The 15,151-nt window shown below is 36.3% G+C and overlaps 1 long non-coding RNA gene across 1 annotated transcript in view; it reads right to left on the bottom strand.

Moving 5' to 3' along the window:
* Positions 1 to 7,905, bottom strand: part of LOC122798871 — an 82,920-nt gene extending 75,015 nt beyond the window's left edge. The window contains exon 1 of the long non-coding RNA XR_006364321.1: positions 7,683 to 7,905. This is a non-coding gene — a long non-coding RNA (uncharacterized LOC122798871). The remainder of the gene's footprint in view (positions 1 to 7,682) is intronic.
* Between the last annotated feature and the right edge of the window lie 7,246 nt (positions 7,906 to 15,151).

The following is a 15,151-nucleotide window of genomic DNA, read 5'->3' on the forward strand; positions in this document are numbered from 1 at the left end:
TAGCATCACTTACATCAGTGTTCTACACCATGACACCAAGGTAGGTTCAAACCCAACCATAAATATTGCTCAGTCCTTCATGTCCAAGTGATTACTGCCAGATGAACCAAATGTTTCCTTTATTAACAGACACTAAACCATACAGCATTTCACTTTTAAAATACAAATAATTAGACATTTTATCACTATTTATTAAGCATGTCATTCTAAAAAAATAGCCAAGTAAGTTTATGAATGCATGAAACAAAAGACACCAATGACTCATAAAATACAACACAGCGAAAAACATAGTTTGACAAAAAAGTGTCACCAAGTGAAATTCCTGGTCTTTGTTGGTTAGGAAGAGGAGGTATTAGATATGTTTATCATAAAACTAGAAGATCAAATGAGGTATAAACAACATAACATTTTATTAAGTAAAATATGATTTTTTAAAAACTCAACTTGTTTTGCCTTACTATTTTCATGCCTGGTGACATAGTTTCATTTCTAGTTGATAGGTGTTATATCTGCATGATTTGACACCAGCAAATATGATATTCACTGTGGCATACATTACAAAGGAAAGTTATATACTATTTCAATTTAAAGAATGGATGAGGAAAGTGGAAAGGTGAAATTAGATGCACATATATACACACACTTGTAAAATCTTCATGAATAAGGCAAGGAAATTGACTGACTCAGCTCATATAATGTATAAAGGTTCATTGCTAGCATTTTTGTTCTATTTTTATTTGTTTTCCTTTCTTTATATCCAGCCTTTTGTCTCTTTCCACTATTAAAGTTCAATAAATATATTTCTTCTGAGAGAGAAATGAGGTGACAGTGTCAGAGAATTTTTATTTTACTTTTCTCACAGCAAGTGAGCTTGTATTGTCAAAAATGTCACAGGTTAATGGCACAACTAAGCTACATTTATCTTATTCTGACAGCTCAGTCAACCTAACCCAATCATTCAGCCTCATCCTATCTATGCCAGGTGACTTCCTGAGGGGTTTTATCTCTTTGTATTGTCTCTAGCAAAACACCATTATTTGAGAGGTTGTAGTTTTGAAGAAACTGTGTTCCTTCTCACATCTGATTATAGGAACCCTAAATTCTATTCACTTATATACAGCATGATTAATTTGGTAGTGCAGTGTAAACTTTGTATATTTTCCATACCCTGGCTTGATAACACATAAACAGAAAAAAACATTTCTACACCATGTTATTTCTGCTACTACTAATCTATGTTTGCTGATGAATATGAAGTTGTACTGAAAGGAATGCGTTAAAAAGGTAAAACTTCTTGCAGTCCTTGATGGGGAAGAGCTATAATTTTAATGTGTTGAATTCTGGGATCATATCTAAAAAGTGATGCTAGACTATAAAAAACAATAGTTGCAATACAGAATGTCAGACCCGCAGGGATATTTTATATAGCATTCTGGGGAAAAATTGCAGGTCACAGTTCTTTACAAAATACTGTAATACAGTGTTAAGAAAAGGTAACAATAGCTTCCACATCATTGTTTATTTTTTTATTTTTTTATTTAACTGGGTTGGTGTATTGGTTCAAAGACAGTTGTCCAGCATGACCTGAGCCATTATGGCAATAATTTACAATTTGTATATATTTGTGAGCAGACGCGGTGGTGCTGCTGCGGTAGCATTGTCGCCTCACAGTAAGATGCTGTCCAGTTCGATTTTCAGCTAGAGCGTCTTCTGCATGGAGACATGTGTGGATGGGCATACCTTCATTGAAGGTTGTGCATCAGGGCTGGCAACTCGGCACATAACAATCTACTGCCAATCATTAGTGGACCAGAGTTCCGCTGTGGCGACCCCTAACCGGGAAAAGCCGAAAGACACAACATATATTTGTGAGCAGAGTCAATATTGGCAAAGAGAAATGCATTGACAAAATAGATACAATAGCAACAGTGGAAGTTAAATTGCTAAGTAGTATAAGACAATTCACAGATCTGAGTCAGTGACTTTCCTTTTTTCATCTATCCAGAACATGTAGTTATTTCCCCTTGTATGCACTCATTCTGTTCCGACATGCCATTCTATTTCTAAGTCAATAACCTGATTAGTAAGAAAATTAATAAACACACATTCTGTCCACTTCATATTATACACATTTTTAATTATGTCCCATGACCCTCCAGCGCTGACATCTGTCCTAGATCCCCCAACCCACTCCTTCCTGTCTCTCTTCTAGTCAGGATACAATAGACGAGACTTCATGGGTTCTGTTCAAGTAGGTTTATTATGTACAAACACATCAGGATTGAGGTTTTATAACTTTAACTTGGATAAACTTATATACAAACTGATTATTACACTCATACACGATCAATCTCTGGCTGCACTCTCAAAATGGCACTGAAGCTAGTACATGCTGACAGTTTATATGCAGGTTCAGTCCTTGAAACACTTCATAAAGAAACAGCACACATACTCCATTCTATATCCTCCCTCTTTGAGAAATAAGACATGCAATGTTGCTGACATTAATTGATATGCAATCAATATAAATAATTCTTTATCATACAATTATACAGAACTAAATACATATAGACAATTATGTCCAAGTTGCTGTGTATTTCACACTAGGTCTAAAAGTACAACCAGATCAGGTGACATACAAACTAGAATCAAGTTTAGCAACTGGGACAGTCTCTGCTGAATGTTCAACTTTTGGGACATCAGAATCATCATCAGGAATAGAAGTAGAAGTTAAGATATGTTCTGCAACAGGAACATTGTCTGGATTGTTCTGAGATTTAGAGTCTGTATCACAGGAGCAATGTGGTGATATTGATTCTGATACAGTTAGAAGATGTCTGCGAATTCTCCTGTATCCTACATCCTCAGATTCTATGAAGTAGGATATTGGCTCGGCACATATACCTGTTAGTTGACCAATCCAGTCAGAACCTTTCACTGTTTGTAACCTCACTGTCTCGCCTTCTTTCAATGGACAAAGAAATATACTTGATTTATCTTAGTTGGACTTCTGGAAAGAATGCTTTCTAAATAGTTGAGCTCTAATTGTTCTGTTATTCTTAGCTTTAGGTCTCAGCAAACTGGAACTGATAGGCAATGTTGTTCTGGTTTGTCTAGATAGAAGTCTGTGATCAGGTGAGCTAAGAATATCGTCACGGGCTATGTTTTTGAGATTAAATAAATTCAAAATGACATCAGTATTGTCATGCTTTGACCTCTGAAGTAATTGTTTTGGCCTCTGCACTGCACGTTCAGCTAGACCATTTAATTGTGAATATTCTGGACTACTAGTAACATGCACAAAGTCCCATTCTTTTGTAAATCTCTGAAACAACCGACTAGTAAATTAAGAACCATTGTCAGAAATAACTTTGTGTGGACTACCATGGACTGAGAAATGATGTGTCAACTTATAATAACAGCAGTGGATGTTAGGTTACATAGTAAATCAATCTCAAACCAGTTCAAATAAGAGTCTACCAATACCAAGTAATGTTGATAGTTCCACTCGCATATATCAGTGGCTACTGTTGACCAAGGTAGTTGAGGAACTTGACTTAGCTGTTGTGGTTCTTTTTGCAAATGTGATCTAGTACTATTGCATATTGAACAAGAAGAAAGTACTTTATCAATGTTGTTTGCTAGAGAAGGCCAAAATACTTGTCCTCTCACTCTTCTTTTGGTAGATGAGGAACCCAGGCGACCATGATGCAAAATCTGGATATACTCATGTTGTAAGGAAGCAGGAACAACAATTTTGGGACCTTTGAAAATAATACCATCTTCCATTAACATCTCATCTGTAAGGAAAGTAAGAATGCACTTCGGGTGGTACACTAGATTGCTTTGACGGACATCCAACATTAATATAGTGGTTGAGCTTTTGCAAAATTGGATCTGTCTTTGTATGATCTCTCAGCTCATCAAGTCTCTTAGTAGAAAAATTAAGCATATTCATAACGTCAAAGTAAAAATTCTCTGCATGAAGCTGTTCTGTTGTTTTTCTGGGCAATCTGGATAAGGTATCAGCCAGATAAAGATTTTTGACTTTTGTATAGACCATTTTGAAGTTGCACTATTGCAATTTGAGCATCATTCTTTGTAATATTGCTGGAGCTGAATGCATAGGCTTCTTTAAAATAGTAAATGAGGTTGGTGATCAGTTTCAATCTGAATAGCTTGGCCATAAATATAATCATGAAATTTTGAACATGCAAATACTATTGACAAAATTTCTTTCTCAAGTTGAGCATATTGGAATTCAGTTTGGGTAAGAGTTCTTGATGCATATGCTACTGGTCTGCCCTCTTGAAGAATAACTGTACCAAGACCAAATTTTGAAGGATCACATGAAAAGATTACTAGTTGTTGACATCATAGTATCTTAATGTAGGTGGGGTGGCAATTTTCTGCTTAAGGACTTCAAATGCTTTCTGGTGTTGTTTCAACCAAGACCATGTAACATTTTTTGCATGTCAACTCTCTCAAAGGTGCTGGCAACTCACTGAAATCTGTTATCCACTTGCCTAAATAGTTGACCATACCAAGAAAATGTTGCAGAGCTTGAACATTATCTGGTGCTGGCATCTCAACAATGTCTCCTTGTTTGGACAGGTCTGGTTGCAAGCCAATGTTGGTAAATAAATGACCTACATATGTAACTTCTGGTAGTTGGTATTTGCACTTCAGAGGATTGAGCTTTAGTTCACTTTGCATGCTCTGTCTAAAACTCTCTTAAGGTTTCTGTCATGCTCTGATTCACCATTGCCTCTGACCAATAAATCATCTACTATTATGGCAAAAGGATAACCCGAAAATTTTTCTCCATTGCACAAGACTTCACTTGCAGAATTTATTCCAAATGGCATACTTTGGAATCTCTATCTGCCAAACAGGGTACTGAAAGTTGTTAGTAATGAGGATTTGTGATCAAGCATCACTTGCCAAAATGAACTTTTTACAACCAAGACAGAAAAAACAGTGACATTCGGTATTAGGGCTGCGACTTCTTCGACTGTACGCATCGGACGATGCAGTCTCTTTGATGTCTTCTTCAAATTTCTTGGGTCAATACATATTCTGATTTCATCTGAGCCTTTTTTATGAGCTGCTACCATGGATGACACCCATTCAGTTGTTTCTGTAACTGGACAAATTACACCTTGCTGCACCATTTTATCCAACTGAGCTTTAACTCTATCCTACATAGTTATTAGAACTTTTCTCGCTGATCTGACCACTGGAGTGACCTCTGGGTCTAACTTCATAAAATACAGAACTGGAAGTTTGCCCAACTTGTCACTGAAAACATCAGCATATTTTGAGAAAATGGCTTCAGTAAAACTGGAACTAGGAGATGTGCTTATATGATGAAGTTATTTGTTAAAGGAAAGCAGATTCATTCTCAAACTATCTATGAGACCCAATAATGACTGCACAGGTCTTCGGGCTACATAGAATAACAAGCTGTATCAATTCTTAGTCAAATAACATGAAAGCACTACTGAACCTTTGGTTTGAATTTCTTCACCTCCATAAGCAACAATTTTTGCACAGCTAGCCACATTGAGTTATTCATTAGCTCTTGCTTTAGCAAAAGTATCTGTTGATATAACATTACACATTGAACCAGTGTCTACTTTGAGCTCGGTGGATTTACCATTGATCTGGATAGTACAAAATACTTAGTTCTTTGTCAACAAATTCACCGCATAAACCTTTTCACCAACTACTGATACACCATCTACGTAGAAAGTAGACTGTTGGAATTCTACTTGATCAGTTTGCTTTTTTGAGTAACATTTCTTTATAAATGTGTGGGATTTACTTTATTTGAAAAACTTCTGAAAATGATTCAATTTTTGTACACCTGTAGCATTGCTGACCAAGTGCTAAGCATCTCTCTCTTTTAGATTCATGATTGGCACCAGAATTGTGACAGTTAACAGTAAAGCTGGATTTGGGTTTTGCTGACTCACGCTTGTACTGCACTGAGCATGCTCCTTTCGTACTTACTGGAAAACTATGTGGTTTCCCTGGTGAACCAGCAGGGGATTTTGGCTGCCATGTGCTTAGGCCTGGTTTTGCTTGCCATGTGCTGCACGCTGTTTATATTTGCTCTGGAGCCTGCAGAAACCATCCTCTTGTCACTTGCAAGCATACTCGTGTGCCTTTCTTTAACTTCATGGATTTGACAAATCTCAGTAGCCTTGCTCGATGTTACATCACTGTCACGAAGCAAAATCTTTGTCACAGCAGCACTATTAATACCATTCACGAGCCTGTCTTTTATCAACTCACCCTTTAAGTCACCAAACCAACACATTTTAGCTTTGTTTCTTAGGTCAGTTATATAATATGCAAAAGTTTCCCCTGGTTTTTGATTTCTTGTATAAAACAAATGCCTCTATAATGTAATATTTGTCTGGGGGTTACGCATTTCCCTGAATTTACACTTCATACTTTCTGGGTCTTCCCTTGATTTAGCATGTACAACAATATGACAATCTTCATCTTCTCCTTCATATACTGCTGGTGTATATAGAAATGAACTCTATTTCAATGGCTTCTTACCCAGCTAGGTTTAGCAAAATTAATGCCCTAGTGTGTGCATCTTTATCAGAATAAGCTTCTTGTATAAAAAATATCATACGTTTGCTGAAACATTGTCCAATAATTCTCTGCAACATTCTGATCAAATACAAGTGGGGAGGGCTTTCAAAACACATAACACATATCAGTGAAGGGTTTTGCTAATATGCACTAACATACACACATATACATATGCCAGAGATTTATGCCAGTACTTGTAACTCTAACCAATAGCACAATAAGCCCCTGTATAACTAAACTTTATGAAATAAGTCTCTCGGGCACTGTAGTACTCTTGAAATCACTGTACTGTAAGAAATCACCTCTTATCAGTGTAAGAAACATCTCAAAATAACTGCACTGTGCAAATGAACTGGGCAGAAGAAGCTCAGAGTAAGAAACATTTCAAATAACAGCACTTTGTGAATAAACAATACACAGCACACTGAAACTCCCTCAAAATGGTGGTTCTTTGCTGAATAACTCTATAGTATAAGAAACACTCTGTAATGGTGGAACTTTTCGAATAGACACACTTAGCACAAGAAACTTTTCGAAATGGCTGTATTGTAACAGCACTTTACGAAATAGTTGAACTTTGCACAGAAACTCTTCAAAATAAATGTAGAGTAATAAGCACACACTGTAAGCACTTTACACACTTTGAGATACTTTGAATAACTCTAGTTATGCCCTGAATACAATACGAAACAGTAGTTATGCCAAGACACAGCACTTTGCCAGAAAACAGTCACCTTGCTTTATTTATACTGAATGTGCCCGTTTTGCCCTTATCACATTTGTTTTGCTCATTTAATCTCTTTTCATGCCCATTGTACTTTTCTTGTGCTTGTTTTACTCTAAACATGCCCATTTTGCTTCAAACATGCTCGTTTTGCAACTATGACGTACCTTCTGACCCTTTATGCACTTTTCTGACAATTGTTTTATCAAATATCTTAATTTTAAACAATTCATTTAAGCAATAAACCTTTTGTGCTGCTTGCTTGTTAAATAATGTGGTCTGTGCCGTGGAAATTCTCCATTTTATCTTTTTTATAAAATAAACTGTTCATGCATGTTTTCTTTACCTTTGTTTCTTTTCTGGCTCTTGTTCATGCTCGTTTCTTTTAGTTTACCTTCACTGTTGTCTCTGCACCTTGTGGCTCTGAATATCAGTCTCTGGAATCCAAGTTCTGACATCATGTTGCTCGTCTAGTAAGGATATAATAGACAAGACTTCATGGGTTCTGTTCAAACAGCATTATTATGCACAAACACATCAGGATTGAGGCTTAATAACTTTAACTTGGATAAACTGATATACAAACTAGCTATTACACTCATACATGCTCACTGTCTGCCTGAACTCTCAAAATGGCACTGAAGCTAGACTATTTATATGCACTTTCAGTCCTTGAAATGCTTCTTAAAGATACAGCACACATACTCTATTTTACCCTTTCCTTCTAATGGACATAGTTAAGACATGCCATGTCCCTTTTGGTAGATGTCACTGTAAAACATGCAACTGCTTCATTCTCTAATAATGGTGTATACATTTACACTTGCTGTATGATTTGCAACAAAAAAGTGTTTGCGGAGTGTAAGTGTGAAGGTGGGGGTGGCAAGGATTGCTTCTCTTCTGTTCTTGACCATTCTGATTGAACCAGTGAGGTTCCCTAGAGAATCTGATTTGGGATCAATGAGTATATTTCTGTGGGAATCAAACCACGCACTAATGTCTTCCAAGACAGGTGTAAATTAGGCATGTTTTGACACTGCAGTTTTGTAGTTCAAGAGTTTCAAATCTATCTCAACAAAGACATGTTGAAGCCAGACAAACGTATGCTTACTAATTCTGTCATCTCTCCCAGAGATTTTGACTTAATTGTCAGTGCAATAGATCTGCAGGCATAAAACTTCAAAAGAAACTTTTGCTAAATAAACTAAACAAACTGAGTCGCTCGTCTGGTCAGGATAAAACAGACAAGCGGTTGTGGATTCAGTTCAAGCAGCTTTATTACACACAAACACATCAGGAATGAGGCTTTGTAACTTAAACTTAAATAAACATATAAACAGACTGACTACCATACTCACACATGTTAACACTCTGGCTTTTTTCTCAAAATGGCACTGCTGCCTGCATGTGCTCACTATTTATATGCATGTGCCTAAATCTGGAAATGCTTTTTAAAGGTACATACACTCACTCTACTTGAAATGACAGTATTCACTGTCATGAAATTATACAGAAATTATCTTTTTTTACGAAATACATTTGAATGAATTCCATAGTATTTATACATAACATCTTAAATAACTATGTACACTATTTATATTAGCCCGACACTATAACAGATCTTAATATATACAGTAACTTTATAAGTATGTCCAATCCATTATCAAACTGTCTGATTAATTATTGTATAGGGTCAATCAACGATAAGACTTTTCCCCAAGGGTTATTGATAAATGGCTTTGGATAAATTCTTAGTTCTTTAATTTTAATTTCCAATAATGCTGTGGTCTTCAGTAGGCTGTAGAAGTCTTTCAAAGTTGGTTTGTTTATGTCTTTCGGCTTTTCTCGGTTAGGGGTCGCCACAGCAGAACTCCGGTCAACTAATGATTGGCAGTTGATTTTCACGTACCGGCTTGCCAGGCCTGATGCACAACCTTCAGCGAAGGTGCACCCATTCACGCATGTCTCCACGCAGAAGATGCTCTAGCTGAGAATCAAACAGGACAGCGTCTTACTGTGAGGCGACAACGCTACCGCAGCATCACCACCACAGATATTGTGTTTGTATTCCATCTTCTTGTTATACACGTCCTTGAAATTGCAAGTATAGTCCATACTAGATACATGTTTGATCTATTCAAATGCAGAAATGATCTTTTGAGATGTAATTATACGGAACTAATTCTTTGACATGCATTCATACAAAATCAGACACATATAAAACAGTGATGTTCAAGTTGCTGTGTATTTTACACTAGGTCTACAAATACCTGATCATGTAACATAAAAGTCAGAAATGGATCTAGCAATGGGGTCTGTCTTCAAAGAATGTTCAACTATGGGGATGTCTGGGACATCACCAGGAATGGGAATGGATACTGAGACATGTTCTTCGGTATACACATTGTCAGGGTTGCTCTGAGAGCTAGAGTTTGCATCACAGGTACAATGCTGTGATATCATTTCTGATAAAGGAAGAAGATGCCTGCAGTTTCTTCTGTATTCTATACTCTCAAATTCCATTAAGTAGGATCTTGGCTCTGCACATATACCTCTCACTTGACCAATTCAGTCAAAGCCTTTCGCTGTGTGTAACCTCACTGTCTCTCCTTCTTTTAATAGATGAAGAAATCTGCTCATTTTTTCATAGCTGAACTTCTGAGAACAATGCTTTTTGAAAAGTTGGGCTTTGATTGCTCTGTTGTTTTTAGCATTAGGCACCAACAAACTAGAACTGATAGGCAAGGCTGTTCTGGTTTGCTTAGACAGAAGTGTCTGAGCAAGCGAACCAAGTAGATTGTCACAGGGCATGTTTCTCAGATTAAGTAAAATCAAGAAGATATTGGTATTGTCACCCTTTGGCTTCTCTAGTAATTGCTTTGCACTATGTACTGTGTGTTCAGCAAGGCCATCTGACTGTGGGCACTCCGGACCACTAGTAACATGGATAAAGTCCCACTCTTTTGCAAATCTCTGAAACAACTCACTGGTAAACTGGGTACCGTTGTTAGAAATAACATTGTGTGGACTACCATAGGCTGAGAAATGATGTTTCATCTAAGCAAAATCAGCACTGGGTGTTAGGTTAGGTAGAAAATCAATCTCAAACCAGTTCGAATAAGAGTCTACCAACACTAAGTAATGCTGATTGTTTGACTCAAATATGTCAGTGGCTACTGTTGACCAAGGTAGTTCAAGAATATGGCTTAGCTGAAGTGGATCTTTTTTCAAATGCGGCTTAGTACTTTTGCATACTGAATAAGAAAAAAAAACATTTAATCAATGTCTTTTGATAGAGAAGGTCAAAATACTAGTCTGCTCGTCCTTCTTTTTTTAGAGTCGGAACCTGGGTGGCCGCGATGCAAAATCTGAATGTAATCATGTTGTAAGAAAGTAAGAACAATAACTTTTTGACCTTTGAAAATGATACCATCTTCCATCAGCATCTCATCTCTGTATGGAAAGTAAGGTTGCATTTCTGGTGGTACACAGGGTTTCCTTGATGTCCATCTTACACGGATGAAGAGGTTGAGCTTTTGAAAAATTATATCAGTCTTTGCATGATCTCGCAGGTCATCAAGTCTCATGGTAGAAAAAGTACACACTTCCATGACATCAAAGTCAAAATTCTCTGCATCAAGCTGTTCCATGGTATTTCTGGGTGATCTGGATAAGTTATCAGTCAGATAAAGAAGTTTACCATTTGTGTAGACCATTTTAAAATTGTACTTATGCAATCTGAGCATCATTCTAGCCTTGCTGGAGATGAATGCATAGGCTTCTTTAAAATACTGACTAGAGGATGATGATCAGTTTCTATTTGGATTGCTCGGCCATAAATATAATCATGGAACTTCGAACATGCAAACACAATTACCAAAAGTTCCTTTCCAATTTGAGCATATTGCATTTTGGTTTGGGTAACAGTTCTAGATGCATAGGCAACAAGTCTGCCTTCCTGAAGAATAACTGCACCAAGACCGAACTTTGAAGCATCACAGGAAAGAACTACTGGTTTGTGGACATCATAGTATCTCAATGTAGGAGGGTTGGCAATTTGCTTTTTGAGGTAATCAAAAGCTCTCTTTTTTTAATTTCTCCAAGTCTTTTGGGTTTCTAATACCATGATGAGAATGGACCCCATTCTTAAGTCAAAGTATGATTAAAGTTCATGAAATTAGTATTGTTTCAATCTTTGTCAGCCAGTAGTGTTCTTCTCAGCACCCACAATGTGCCCAGTAATGACTCCTACTGCAGTTCGTATGGAGTTACATGGATTGGTAACATATCCAACAATGATTGTAAATTCTTTTTTATAAGACCCGTTGCTCCTACTACTATTGAAACTGTCTGGGTATCTTGCTTCCACATTGCTCTTGTTTCTGCCTGCAGATCCTGGTATTTTATGACTTTGTGTCTCTCTGTACGTAAGACAATATAGTCACTGGGTGTGGCGATTTCAATGATCAATGCTACTTTTGTCTTCTTTTCTTGGACCACTATATCTGGTTTTCTAGCATCTATTTTTGGACTGTTGGTAATGGGTGATCCCATGTGATATAAATTTCATCATTTTCTATGACACTTTGTGGCTCATGTTTCCAGTGTTTTTCAGCCACTTCAATTCCATAATGTTTGCACAATCCCCAGTGCAACAGTCTCACACATTACTATGCCTGTCAGTATACAGTCCTTCTGCTATTAGTGTGTTGCAACAAGCAATAAGATGTGGGACTGTTTCCAATTTGGTTTTACAAAACCTACATTTGTAAGTTTCTCCCATATGTTCAATGGACTTTGTAAACCAGTGTGTATGTAACCCACTATCTTATCTATCAACTATACTCTTCTCTACATTCTATTACTAACTTTCTTATTTTCTACTAGAAATACTGTCACTTATCTATCAACTATACTCTTCTCTACATCCTATTGATAACTTTTAAACAAACTCCTTAATTTCTGCTGTATCATACTACACATTCCAGTATTTCTGTATCAGCTATATCTCCTATGACCTTTCTTTCTCATATTGTGGTTTAATGTCTTGAGTATTTTTGTGCTTGAAATACCCTATGTATTGTGTAATATGCTTATTGTGCTTGTAATGACTTATGTATTGTGTTTATATTTTTTACCATGTATTAGATAGCGGAGCTTTTCTCCTCGGGCCTCCACTGAAAATGGACATGTATCCAGTTGGACTAGCCCGGTTAACAAATGTAAAATAAATAAAAAATAAAATCTTGGGCTGTCAATATTAACTTTTCATTTCTTGGTTTGAATTCACCTCTCCTTAACCATTCCTGCGTTCGTTCCTGATCACCATGAGGTTCTTCCAGAAGTTTTCTATACTTGCAACTATATTTGTGATTTTTCTACACTTCTTGTCTTCTCATCTGGTCTGTCACCTTATATTCTTTCTTTTGTTTTTTGGCACATTCAGTTGCTGCCTGGTTTTTATCTACTTCTGGTTTTATTTCCATTCCTGCTTGATGAAGTTTTTCCACCTATGCTGACATTTTTTGTTTATTTGTGATAGTGCATGATAGATCTTGGTCTGTTCTAATACTGTGCATTCCTTTAATCACATCTATCTTTCTTATTATTTTTGTTGATCTATTCCCTCTTCTATAATCTTCTAACAGTGATGCTTCTTTTCTTAATTGCTTTATAGTTTTCTCTATTCAATACCATAATGGTATTCAATTTCTCCCCTTCCTTTCCCTCACTACCCTGTGATCCTGTGGTAGAACTTTATCAGTTATTAATTTAGCAACACAGTAGTATATCCTGTTTACTTCTGTTATATCACATGGATCCTATGGGCAGTCCTAATTACTGAATTCATTTGTTTTATCAGACTTCTTACTTTTGGGGTTTTATTGACCTTCTGCAGTGTATTTATCTCATTGATCTTAAAATATCTATCCATGTCCATTAAATCAAGCAACCCTTCTCTTAGTTCATTTTCTTCCAAACTGAGGGCACATCCCTTGTTTTCCATTTCCTGCGGGCATTCAATAGAAAGGTCTATAGCCTCTTCCTGTGGCACATTCTCTTCAATTTCATCCTGTGTCATTTGTTGCTCTGTCATATGGGAATTCACTGGCCTATCACTCCTCAACATTAACCGCATCAGATTTTCCACAGTTTCCTGTTCCTTTCCTTGCTGTCTAGCTTCAAGTGAATGTTTATACTGGTTTCTTGTGGAAGGCTCCAAAATATCTTGATATGGCACCCGACCAATTGCTTCCTGTTCCACTGGTTTTCCCTTAATTTGGAGGTCCATTGCTCTATCCTGTTGTGGTGCTTTATGCATTTGATTTTCTACACTGACTCCTTCTCTTTGCAGGTGCTTCATATCCTCAATTTCTATTTCTTTGACTTCTCCATTATTAATCTCTTTTTCTACTTTTCCTCTTAGTCTTCTTATTTTTTGTATTGTAAAGTTTTTCATATCCGGATTCCTTTGCCTATATTTCTCTTCAAATACCTTTGGTGGGGGTGGAGCCTAGATGGCTATCTGAAGGCAGCAGTTTTTAGAGCTCCATAAACTAGTATCAAATTCAAGAAATTTCACTAATTTTTTCTATCAAAACTTTATAAATATTTAGTTAATAGTCTAAAATAACTAATTACAAATTTTGGTGGGTTTTTACAAGAAATTTCCTGTCAAAATACTCAGGAGTCTTTACACAGCAACTGAAGAGATGAGTAACCTGAAGAACTCTCACTCTGAACTGTCACTAAAAAGGAATTCCAAATGGTAACTACCACATTACAAGAACTATCTATAAAAATGGATGATTTCAAGGTTAATCTACAAAATCAAAAAGAGAACTCTCAGAAACAAACAAAAGTCTTTAAAGAAATGCTTCAGCAGCATCAGTTTAAGTTAACAACTATTGAAACTTCTTTATCTGACATTGATGGAAGACTTAAAAAAGAGGAGACACAAACAAATTTTCTACTGAAACAAAATACCTGGCTCTCCAACAAAGTAGATGACTTAGAGAATAGGGAGAAAAGATCAAATATCAGGATTTTCAGTCTACCAGAGAATACAGAGGGAAAAGACATTATCTCTTTTCTAAATTCATGGATACCAGAAATTCTAAATCTTAATGAAGGCTTGTCATTTGGCATAGAAAGGGCACATTGTGCTTTGGGAAATAGAATTTCAGCATCATCCTCTTCTTCTGCCTCTATGCCACCAAGATCAATTCTAATAAAATGTTTATCCTTTATGGACAAAGAACTGGTGCTAAAAACAGCATGGAGGAAAAGTCCAATAAAATATAATCAACATTTAATAAGATTTGACAATGACTACTCCACTAAAGTTCTTGAAAAGAGGAAAAAGACATGACCACTAATAAAAATTCTGAAACAGAATAATATCAAAGCTCAAATAACCTTCCCTGCATGCAAAGATAAGGATGCAGTACCTAAGTGAGATGAGAAGAAGCCTTTCAATTCATCAAAAATAATAACATAACCATCCCAGAAGAAATGGAATGGACATCCCAGTCACTGAAGAGAACCACTGAAAAAAATAGTTGGACTGATGTCAAAAAGAAGAAATAGAAAACTGAAACTAAACTACCTACTTCGGTGAAGTCTCTCAAAGTATCAACTGATGCCTAATAACTAAAATACTTTTAAATGGACTAAACATGTTACATAACATTCATTTTCATACATATAAGTAATACTAGAGTAAAAGGAAAAGGTATGTGCTTCTATTACCTCATATATAATTTATAAATCTAAGTTATATTTTAAGTAAACAATCTATTTCTAATATTGTCA

This window comes from Protopterus annectens, chromosome 3.part1 (assembly GCF_019279795.1).
Source record: "Protopterus annectens isolate FY-2018-M chromosome 3.part1, PAN1.0, whole genome shotgun sequence".
Taxonomy (NCBI): domain Eukaryota; kingdom Metazoa; phylum Chordata; order Ceratodontiformes; family Protopteridae; genus Protopterus; species Protopterus annectens.